Source organism: Triturus cristatus, unplaced genomic scaffold, assembly GCF_964204655.1.
Source record: "Triturus cristatus unplaced genomic scaffold, aTriCri1.1 SCAFFOLD_207, whole genome shotgun sequence".
Classification (NCBI taxonomy): domain Eukaryota; kingdom Metazoa; phylum Chordata; class Amphibia; order Caudata; family Salamandridae; genus Triturus; species Triturus cristatus.
The window spans coordinates 445,048-456,422 of record NW_028187522.1 but is presented as its reverse complement, the minus strand read 5'-3'; positions in this window follow the sequence as shown (position 1 = coordinate 456,422).

The following is an 11,375-nucleotide window of genomic DNA, read 5'->3' as shown; positions in this document are numbered from 1 at the left end:
AGAACCAGGTCAGCAGAGCTGCTATAGAGCCAGAGATCCAGGTCAGCAGAGCTGCTTCAGAGCCAGAGAACCAGGTCAGCAGAGCCGCTACAGAGCCAGAGAACCAGGTCAGCAGTGCTGCAGTACAGCCAGAGAACAAGGTCAGCAGAGCTGCTCTACAGCCAGAGAACCAGGTCAGCAGAGCCGTTGTACAGCCTGAGAACCAGATCAGCAGAGCTGCTTTGGAGCCAGAGTACCAGGTAAACAGAGCTGCTTTGGAGTCAGAGAAGCAGGTCAGCAGCGCTGCTCTAGAGCAAGAGAACCAGGTCAACAGAGATGCTGTAGAGCCAGAGAACCAGGTCAGCAGAGCTGCTGTAGAGCCAGAGAGGCAGGTCAGCAGAGCCATTGTAGAGCCAGAGAACCAGGTCAGCAGAGCTGCTCTAGAGCCAGAGAACCAGGTCAACAGAGCTGCTGTAGAGCCAGAGAACCAGGTCAGCAGAGCTGCTGTAGAGCCAGAGAACAAGGTCAGCAGAGCCGCTGTAGAGCCAGAGAACCAGGTCAGCAGAGCTGCTCTAGAGACAGAGAACCAGGCCATCGGAGCCATTGTAGAGCCAGAGAACCAGGTCAGCAGAGCTGCTCCTGAGCCAGAGAACCAGGTCAGCAGAGCTGCTCTAGAGCAAGAGAACAAGGTCAACACTGATTCTGTAGAGCCAGAGAACCAGGTCAGCAGAGCCGCTGTAGAGCCAGAGAACCAGGCCAGCAGAGCTGCTGTAGAGCCAGAGAACCAGGTGAGCAGAGCTGCTTTAGAGCCAGAGAACCATGGCAGCAGAGCTGCTGTAGAGCAAGTGAACCAGGTCAGCAGAGCTGCTGTAGAGCCAGAGAACCAGGTCAGCAGAGCTGCTGTATAGTCAGAGAACCAGGTCAGCAGAGCTGATTTAGAGCCAGAGAACCAGGTCAGCAGAGTCACTGTAGAGCTAGAGAACCAGGTCAGCAGAGTCGCTGTAGAGCCAGAGAAGAAGTTCAGCAGAGCCGCAGTAGAGCAAGAGACCCAGGTCAGCAGAGCCGCTGTAGAGCCAGAGAACAAGGTCAGCAGAGCTGCTGTACAGCCAGAGAACAAGGTCAGCAGAGCTGCTCTACAGCCAAAGTACTAGGTCAGCAGAGCCCTTGTACAGCTTGAGAACCAGGTCAGCAAAGCTACTCTAGAGCTAGAGAACCAGGTCATCAGAGCTGACCGGGTCAGCAGAGCTGCTTAAGAGCCAGAGAACGAGGTCAGCAGAGCTGCTGTAGAGCCAGAGAACCAGATCAGCAGAGCCGTTGTAGAGCCAGAGAACCAGGTCAGCAGAGCTGCTCTAGAGCCAGATAACTAGGTCAGCAGAGCTGCTGTACAGCCAAAGTACTAGGTCAGCAGAGCCATTGTAGAGCCAGAGAACCAGGTCAGCAGAGCCGTTGTAGAGCCAGAGAACCAGGTCAGCAGAGCCGCTGTAGAGCCTAGGAACCAGGTCAGCAGAGCTGTTGTAGAGCAAGGGAACCAGGTCAGCAGAGCCGCTGTAGAGCCAGAGAACCAGGTCAGCAGAGCAGCTGTAAAGCCAGAGAACCAGGTCAACAGAGCTGTTCTACAGTCAGAGTACCAGGCCATCAGAGCCATTGTAGAGCCAGAGAACCAGGTCAGCAGAGCCGCTGTAGAGGAAGAGAACCAGATCAGCATAGCCGCTGTAGAGACAGAGAACCAGGTCAGCAGAGCCGCTTTAGAGCCAGAGAACCAGGTCAGCAGAGCCGCTGTAGAGCCAGGGAACCAGGTCAGCAGAGCCGCTGTACAGCCAGAGAACCAGGTCAGCAGAGCCGCTGTACAGCCAGAGAACCAGGTCAGCAGAGCCGCTGTACAGCCAGAGAACAAGGTCAGCAGAGCTGCTGTACAGCCAGAGAACAAGGTCAGCAGAGCTGCTGTACAGCCAAAGTACTAGGTCAGCAGAGCTGTTGTACAGCCTGAGAACCAGGTCAGCAAAGCTACTCTAGAGCCAGAGAACCAGGTCAGCAGAGCTGACCAGGTCAGCAGAGCTGCTTAAGAGCCAGAGAACGAGGTCAGCAGAGCTGCTTTAGAGCCAGAGAACCAGATCAGCAGAGCCGTTGTAGAGCCAGAGAACCAGGTCAGCAGAGCTGCTCTAGAGCCAGATAACTAGGTCAGCAGTGCTGCAGTAGAGCCAGAGAACCAGGTCAGCAGAGCTGCTGTAGAGCCAGAGAACCCGGTCAGCAGAGCTGCTATAGAGCCAGATAACCAGGTCAGCAGAGATGCTTTCGAGCCAGAGAACCAGGTCAGCAGGTCTGACCAGGTCAGCAAAGGTGCTTTAGAGCCAGAGAACCAGATCAGCAGAGCCGCTGTAGAGCCAGATAACCAGGTCAGCAGAGCTGCTATAGAGCCAGAGAACCAGGTCAGCAGAGCTGATGTAGAGCCAGAGATTGAAGTCAGCAGAGCTGCTGTAGAGTCAGAGAACCAGGTCAGCAGAGCTGCTTTAGAGCAAGAGAACCAGGTCAGCAGAGTCACTGTAGAGCTAGAGAACCAGGTCAGCAGAGTGGCTGTAGAGCCAGAGAACCAGGTCAGCAGAGCCGCAGTAGAGCAAGAGACCCATGTCAGCAGAGCCGCTGTAGAGCCAGAGAACAAGGTCAGCAGATCTGCTGTACAGCCAGAGAACAAGGTCAGCAGAGCTGCTCTACAGCCAAAGTACTAGGTCAACAGAGCCGTTGTACAGCATGAGAACCAGGTCAGCAGAGCTGCTGTAGAGCCAGAGAACCAGGTCAGCAGAGCCGTTGTAGAGCCAGAGAACCAGGTCAGCAGAGCCGCTGTAGAGCCTAGGAACCAGGTCAGCAGAGCTGTTGTAGAGCAAGGGAACCAGGTCAGCAGAGCCGCTGTAGAGCCAGAGAACCAGGTCAGCAGAGCAGCTGTAGAGCCAGAGAACCAAGTCAGCAGAGCCGCTGTACAGCCAGAGAACAAGGTCAGCAGAGCTGCTGTACAGCCAGAGAACCAGGTCAGCAGAGCCGCTTTAGAGGAAGAGAACCAGATCAGCATAGCCGCTGTGGAGACAGAGAACCAGGTCAGCAGAGCCGCTTTAGAGCCAGAGAACCAGGTCAGCAGAGCCGCTGTAGAGCCAGGGAACCAGGTCAGCAGAGCCGCTGTACAGCCAGAGAACCAGGTCAGCAGAGCCGCTGTACAGCCAGAGAACCAGGTCAGCAGAGCCGCTGTACAGCCAGAGAACAAGGTCAGCAGAGCTGCTGTACAGCCAGAGAACAAGGTCAGCAGAGCTGCTCTACAGCCAAAGTACTAGGTCAGCAGAGCTGTTGTACAGCCTGAGAACCAGGTCAGCAAAGCCACTCTAGAGCCAGAGAACCAGGTCAGCAGAGCTGACCAGGTCAGCAGAGCTGCTTAAGAGCCAGAGAACCAGGTCAGCAGAGCTGCTTTAGAGCCAGAGAACCAGATCAGCAGAGCCGTTGTAGAGCCAGAGAACCAGGTCAGCAGAGCTGCTCTAGAGCCAGATAACTAGGTCAGCAGTGCTGCAGTAGAGCCAGAGAACCAGGTCAAAAGAGCTGCTGTAGAGCCAGAGAACCCGGTCAGCAGAGCTGCTATAGAGCCAGATAACCAGGTCAGCAGAGATGCTTTCGAGCCAGAGAACCAGGCCAACAGAGCCGCTGTAGAGCCAGAGAACCAGGTCAGCAGAGCCGTTGTAGAGCCAGAGAACCAGGTCAGCAGAGCCGTTGTAGAGCCAGAGAACCAGGTCAGCAGAGCCGTTGTAGAGCCAGAGAAGCAGGTCAGCAGAGCTGCTTTGGAGCCAGAGAACCAGGTCAGCAGAGCTGCTGTAGAGCCAGAGAACCAGATTAGCAAAGCTGCTGTAGAGCCAAAGAACCGGGTCAGCAGAGCTGCTGTAGAGCCAGAAAGCCAGGTCAGCAGAACTGCTGTAGAGCCAGAGAACCAGGTCAGCAGAGCTGCTATAGAGCCAGAGAACCAGGTCAGCAGAGCTGATGTAGAGTCAGAGAACCATGTCAGCAGAGCTGCTTTAGAGCCAGAGAACCAGGTCAGCAGAGTCGCTGTAGAGCCAGAGAACCAGGTCAGTAGAGTGGCTGTAGAGCCAGAGAAAAAGGTTAGCAGAGCAGCTGTAGATCCAGAGAACCAGGTCAGCAGAGCTGCTGTACAGCCAGAAAACAAGGTCAGCAGAGCTGCTCTACAGCCAAAGTACCAGGTCAGCAGAGCCGTTGTACAGACAGAGAACCAGGTCAGCAAAGCTGCTCTAGAGCCTGAGAACCAGGTCAGCAGAGTGGCTGTAGAGCCAGAGAAAAAGGTTAGCAGAGCAGCTGTAGAGCCAGAGAACCAGGTCAGCAGAGCTGCTGTACAGCCAGAGAACAAGGTCAGCAGAGCTGCTCTACAGCCAAAGTACCAGGTCAGCAGAGCCGTTGTACAGACAGAGAACCAGGTCAGCAAAGCTGCTTTAGAGCCAGAGAACCAGGTCAGCAGAGCCGCTGTAGAGGCATAGAACCAGGTCAGCAGAGCTGCTATAGAGCCAGAGAACCAGGTCAGCAGAGCAGCTGTAGCGCCAGAGAACCAGGTCATCTGAGCTGCTGTAGAGCCAGAGAACCAGGTCAGCAGAGCTGCTTTAGAGCCTGAGAACCAGGTCAGTAGAGCTGCTGTAGAGCCAGAGAACCAGGTCAGCAGAGCCGCTGTAGAGCCAGAGAACCAGGTCAGCTGAGCTGCTCTAGAGCCTAAGAACCAGGTCAGCAGAGCTGCTTTGGAACCAAACAACCAGGTCAGCAGAGCCGTTGTACAGACAGAAAACCAGGTCAGCAGAGCTGCTGTAGAGTCAGAGAACCATGTCAGCAGAGCTGCTTTAGAGCCAGAGAACCAGGTCAGCAGAGTCGCTGTAGAGCCAGAGAACCAGGTCAGCAGAGTCGCTGTACAGCCAGAGAACAAGGTCAGCAGAGCTGCTCTACAGCCAAAGTACCAGGCCAGCAGAGCCGTTGTACAGCCAGAGAACCAGGTCAGCAAAGCTGCTCTAGAGCCAGAGAACCAGGTCAGCAGGGCTGACCAGGTCAGCAAAGCTGCTTTAGAGCCAGAGAACAAGGTCAGCCGAGCCGCTGTAGAGCCAGAAAACCAGGTCAGCAGAGCTGCTATAGAGCCAGAGAACCAGGTCAGCAGAGCTGCTGTAGAGCCAGAGAACCAGGTCAGCAGAGCTGTTGTAGAGCCAGAGAAGCAGGTCAGCAGAGCAGTTGTAGAGCTAGAGAACCAGGTCAGCAGAGCTGCTCTAGAGCCAGAGAACCAGGTCAGTAGAGCTGCTCTAGAGCCAGAGAACCAGGTCAGCAGAGCCGCTTTAGAGCCAGAGAACCAGGTCAGCAGAGCCGCTGTAGATCCAGAGGACCAGGTCAGCAGAGCCGCTGTACAGCCAGAGATTCCAGGTCAGCAGAGCCGCTGTACAGCCAGAGAACAAGGTCAGCAGAGCTGCTGTACAGCCAGAGAACAAGGTCAGCAGAGCTGCTGTACAGCCAAAGTACTAGGTCAGCAGAGCTGTTGTACAGCCTGAGAACCAGGTCAGCAAAGCTACTCTAGAGCCAGAGAACCAGGTCAGCAGAGCTGACCAGGTCAGCAGAGCTGCTTAAGAGCCAGAGAACGAGGTCAGCAGAGCTGCTTTAGAGCCAGAGAACCAGATCAGCAGAGCCGTTGTAGAGCCAGAGAACCAGGTCAGCAGAGCTGCTCTAGAGCCAGATAACTAGGTCAGCAGTGCTGCAGTAGAGCCAGAGAACCAGGTCAGCAGAGCTGCTGTAGAGCCAGAGAACCCGGTCAGCAGAGCTGCTATAGAGCCAGATAACCAGGTCAGCAGAGATGCTTTCGAGCCAGAGAACCAGGTCAGCAGGTCTGACCAGGTCAGCAAAGGTGCTTTAGAGCCAGAGAACCAGATCAGCAGAGCCGCTGTAGAGCCAGATAACCAGGTCAGCAGAGCTGCTATAGAGCCAGAGAACCAGGTCAGCAGAGCTGATGTAGAGCCAGAGATTGAAGTCAGCAGAGCTGCTGTAGAGTCAGAGAACCAGGTCAGCAGAGCTGCTTTAGAGCAAGAGAACCAGGTCAGCAGCGTCACTGTAGAGCTAGAGAACCAGGTCAGCAGAGTCGCTGTAGAGCCAGAGAACCAGGTCAGCAGAGCCGCAGTAGAGCAAGAGACCCAGGTCAGCAGAGCCGCTGTAGAGCCAGAGAACAAGGTCAGCAGATCTGCTGTACAGCCAGAGAACAAGGTCAGCAGAGCTGCTCTACAGCCAAAGTACTAGGTCAGCAGAGCCGTTGTACAGCATGAGAACCAGGTCAGCAGAGCTGCTGTAGAGCCAGAGAACCAGGTCAGCAGAGCCGTTGTAGAGCCAGAGAACCAGGTCAGCAGAGCCGCTGTAGAGCCTAGGAACCAGGTCAGCAGAGCTGTTGTAGAGCAAGGGAACCAGGTCAGCAGAGCCGCTGTAGAGCCAGAGAACCAGGTCAGCAGAGCAGCTGTAGAGCCAGAGAACCAAGTCAGCAGAGCCGCTGTACAGCCAGAGAACAAGGTCAGCAGAGCTGCTGTACAGCCAGAGAACCAGGTCAGCAGAGCCGCTTTAGAGGAAGAGAACCAGATCAGCATAGCCGCTGTGGAGACAGAGAACCAGGTCAGCAGAGCCGCTTTAGAGCCAGAGAACCAGGTCAGCAGAGCCGCTGTAGAGCCAGGGAACCAGGTCAGCAGAGCCGCTGTACAGCCAGAGAACCAGGTCAGCAGAGCCGCTGTACAGCCAGAGAACCAGGTCAGCAGAGCCGCTGTACAGCCAGAGAACAAGGTCAGCAGAGCTGCTGTACAGCCAGAGAACAAGGTCAGCAGAGCTGCTCTACAGCCAAAGTACTAGGTCAGCAGAGCTGTTGTACAGCCTGAGAACCAGGTCAGCAAAGCCACTCTAGAGCCAGAGAACCAGGTCAGCAGAGCTGACCAGGTCAGCAGAGCTGCTTAAGAGCCAGAGAACCAGGTCAGCAGAGCTGCTTTAGAGCCAGAGAACCAGATCAGCAGAGCCGTTGTAGAGCCAGAGAACCAGGTCAGCAGAGCTGCTCTAGAGCCAGATAACTAGGTAAGCAGTGCTGCAGTAGAGCCAGAGAACCAGGTCAAAAGAGCTGCTGTAGAGCCAGAGAACCCGGTCAGCAGAGCTGCTATAGAGCCAGATAACCAGGTCAGCAGAGATGCTTTCGAGCCAGAGAACCAGGCCAACAGAGCCGCTGTAGAGCCAGAGAACCAGGTCAGCAGAGCCGTTGTAGAGCCAGAGAACCAGGTCAGCAGAGCCGTTGTAGAGCCAGAGAACCAGGTCAGCAGAGCTGCTGTAGAGCCAGAGAACCAGATTAGCAAAGCTGCTGTAGAGCCAAAGAACCGGGTCAGCAGAGCTGCTGTAGAGCCAGAAAGCCAGGTCAGCAGAACTGCTGTAGAGCCAGAGAACCAGGTCAGCAGAGCTGCTATAGAGCCAGAGAACCAGGTCAGCAGAGCTGATGTAGAGTCAGAGAACCATGTCAGCAGAGCTGCTTTAGAGCCAGAGAACCAGGTCAGCAGAGTCGCTGTAGAGCCAGAGAACCAGGTCAGTAGAGTGGCTGTAGAGCCAGAGAAAAAGGTTAGCAGAGCAGCTGTAGATCCAGAGAACCAGGTCAGCAGAGCTGCTGTACAGCCAGAGAACAAGGTCAGCAGAGCTGCTCTACAGCCAAAGTACCAGGTCAGCAGAGCCGTTGTACAGACAGAGAACCAGGTCAGCAAAGCTGCTCTAGAGCCTGAGAACCAGGTCAGCAGAGTGGCTGTAGAGCCAGAGAAAAAGGTTAGCAGAGCAGCTGTAGAGCCAGAGAACCAGGTCAGCAAAGCTGCTGTACAGCCAGAGAACAAGGTCAGCAGAGCTGCTCTACAGCCAAAGTACCAGGTCAGCAGAGCCGTTGTACAGACAGAGAACCAGGTCAGCAAAGCTGCTTTAGAGCCAGAGAACCAGGTCAGCAGAGCCGCTGTAGAGGCATAGAACCAGGTCAGCAGAGCTGCTATAGAGCCAGAGAACCAGGTCAGCAGAGCAGCTGTAGCGCCAGAGAACCAGGTCATCTGAGCTGCTGTAGAGCCAGAGAACCAGGTCAGCAGAGCTGCTTTAGAGCCTGAGAACCAGGTCAGTAGAGCTGCTGTAGAGCCAGAGAACCAGGTCAGCAGAGCCGCTGTAGAGCCAGAGAACCAGGTCAGCTGAGCTGCTCTAGAGCCTAAGAACCAGGTCAGCAGAGCTGCTTTGGAACCAAACAACCAGGTCAGCAGAGCCGTTGTACAGACAGAAAACCAGGTCAGCAGAGCTGCTGTAGAGTCAGAGAACCATGTCAGCAGAGCTGCTTTAGAGCCAGAGAACCAGGTCAGCAGAGTCGCTGTAGAGCCAGAGAACCAGGTCAGCAGAGTCGCTGTACAGCCAGAGAACAAGGTCAGCAGAGCTGCTCTACAGCCAAAGTACCAGGCCAGCAGAGCCGTTGTACAGCCAGAGAACCAGGTCAGCAAAGCTGCTCTAGAGCCAGAGAACCAGGTCAGCAGGGCTGACCAGGTCAGCAAAGCTGCTTTAGAGCCAGAGAACAAGGTCAGCCGAGCCGCTGTAGAGCCAGAAAACCAGGTCAGCAGAGCTGCTATAGAGCCAGAGAACCAGGTCAGCAGAGCTGCTGTAGAGCCAGAGAACCAGGTCAGCAGAGCTGTTGTAGAGCCAGAGAAGCAGGTCAGCAGAGCAGTTGTAGAGCTAGAGAACCAGGTCAGCAGAGCTGCTCTAGAGCCAGAGAACCAGGTCAGTAGAGCTGCTCTAGAGCCAGAGAACCAGGTCAGCAGAGCCGCTTTAGAGCCAGAGAACCAGGTCAGCAGAGCCGCTGTAGATCCAGAGGACCAGGTCAGCAGAGCCGCTGTACAGCCAGAGAACAAGGTCAGCAAAGCTGCTGTAGAGCCAAAGAACCGGGTCAGCAGAGCTGCTGTGGAGCCAGAAAGCCAGGTCAGCAGAACTGCTGTATAGCCAGAGAACCAGGTCAGCAGAGCTGCTATAGAGCCAGAGAACCAGGTCAGCAGAGCTGCTGTAGGGTCAGAGAACCATGTCAGCAGAGCTGCTTTAGAGCCAGAGAACCAGGTCAGCAGAGTCGCTGTAGAGCCAGAGAACCAGGTCAGCAGAGTCGCTGTGGAGCCAGAGAAAAAGGTTAGCAGAGCCGCTGTAGAGCCAGAGAACCAGGTCAGCAGAGCTGCTGTACAGCCAGAGAACAAGGTCAGCAGAGCTGCTCTACAGCCAAAGTACCAGGCCAGCAGAGCCGTTGTACAGCCAGAGAACCAGGTCAGCAAAGCTGCTCTAGAGCCAGAGAACCAGGTCAGCAGGGCTGACCAGGTCAGCAAAGCTGCTTTAGAGCCAGAGAACCAGATCAGCAGAGCCGCTGTAGAGCCAAAGAACCAGGTCAGCAGAGCTGCTATAGAGCCAGAGAACCAGGTCAGCAGAGCTGCTGTAGAGCCAGAGATTGAGGTCAGCAGAGCTGCTGTAGAGTCAGAGAACCAGAACAGCAGAGCTGCTTTAGAGCAAGAGAACCAGGTCAGCAGAGTCACTGTAGAGCTAGAGAACCAGGTCAGCAGAGTCGCTGTAGAGCCAGAGAACCAGGTCAGCAGAGCCGCAGTAGAGCAAGAGACCCAGGTCAGCAGAGCCGCTGTAGAGCCAGAGAACAAGGTCAGCAGATCTGCTGTACAGCCAGAGAACAAGGTCAGCAGAGCTGCTCTACAGCCAAAGTACTAGGTCAGCAGAGCAGCTGTAGAGCCAGAGAACCAGGTCAACAGAGCTGCTTTAGAGCCAGAGTACCAGGCCATCAGAATCGCTGTACTGCCAGAGAACCAGGTCAGCAGAGCCGATGTAGAGCCAGAGAACCAGGTCAGCAGAGCCGCTATTGAGCCAGAGAACCAGGTCAGCAGAGCTGCATTAGAGCCAGAGAACCAGGTAAGCAGAGTTGCTGTAGAGCCAGAGAACCAGGCCAGCAGAGTCGCTGTAGACTCAGAGAATCGGGTCAGCAGAGCCTCTGTAGAGCCAGAGAACCAGGTCAGCAGAGCCGTTGTAGAGCCAGAGAACCAGGTCAGCAGAGCTGCTCTAGAGCCAGAGAACCAGGTCAGCAGAGCCGCTCTAGAGACACAGAACCAGGTCAGCAGACCTGCTTTAGCGCCAGGGAACCAGGTCAACAGAGCCGCTGTAGAGCCAGAGAACTAGGTCAGCAGAACCGTTGTAGAGCCAGAGAACCAGGTCAGCAGAGCTGCTCTAGAGCCAGAGCTGCTGTACAGCCAGAGAACCAGGTCAGCAGATCTGCTGTAGAGCCACAGAACCAGGTCAGCAGAGCTGTTATAGAGCCAGAAAACCAGGTCAGCAGAGCTGCTCTAGAGCCAGAGATGCTGTACAGCCAGAGAACCAGGTCAGCAGAGCTGCTGTAAAACCAGAGAACCAGGTCAGCAGACCTGCTGTAGAGCCACAGAACCAGGTCAGCAGAGGTGCTGTAGAGCCAGAGAACCAGGTCAGCAGAGCTGCTATAGAGCCAGAGATCCAGGTCAGCAGAGCTGCTGTAGAGCCAGAGAACCAGGCCATCAGAGTCACTGTAAATCCAGAGAACCAGTTCAGCAGAGACGCTGTAGAGCCAGAGAACCAGGTTAGCAGAGCCGCTATAGAGCCACAGAACCAGGTCAGCAGAGCCGCTACAGAGCCAGAGAACCAGGTCAGCAGTGCTGCTGTACAGCCAGAGAACAAGGTCAGCAGAGCTGCTCTACAGCCAGAGAACCAGGTCAGCAGAGCCGTTGTACAGCCTGAGAACCAGGTCAGCAGAGCTGCTTTGGAGCCAGAGAACCAGGTAAGCAGAGCTGCTTTGGAGTCAGAGAAGCATGTCAGCAGCGCTGCTCTAGAGCAAGAGAACCAGGTCAACAGAGATGCTGTAGAGCCAGAGAACCAGGTCAGCAGAGCTGCTGTAGAGCCTGAGAGGCAGGTTAGCAGAGCCATTGTAGAGCCAGAGAACCAGGCCAGCAGAGCTGCTCTAGAGCCAGAGAACCAGGTCAACAGAGCTGCTGTAGAGCCAGAGAACCAGGTCAGCAGAGCTGCTGTAGAGCCAGAGAACCAGGTCAGCAGAGCCGCTGTAGAGCCAGAGAACCAGGTCAGCAGAGCTGCTCTAGAGACAGAGAACCAGGCCAGCGGAGCCATTGTAGAGCCAGGGAACCAGGTCAGCAGAGCTGCTCCTGAGCCAGAGAACCAGGTCAGCAGAGCTGCTCTAGAGCAAGAGAACCAGGTCAACACTGATGCTGTAGAGCCAGAGAACCAGGTCAGCAGAGCCGCTGTAGAGCCAGAGAACCAGGCCAGCAGAGCTGCTGTAGAGCCAGAGAACC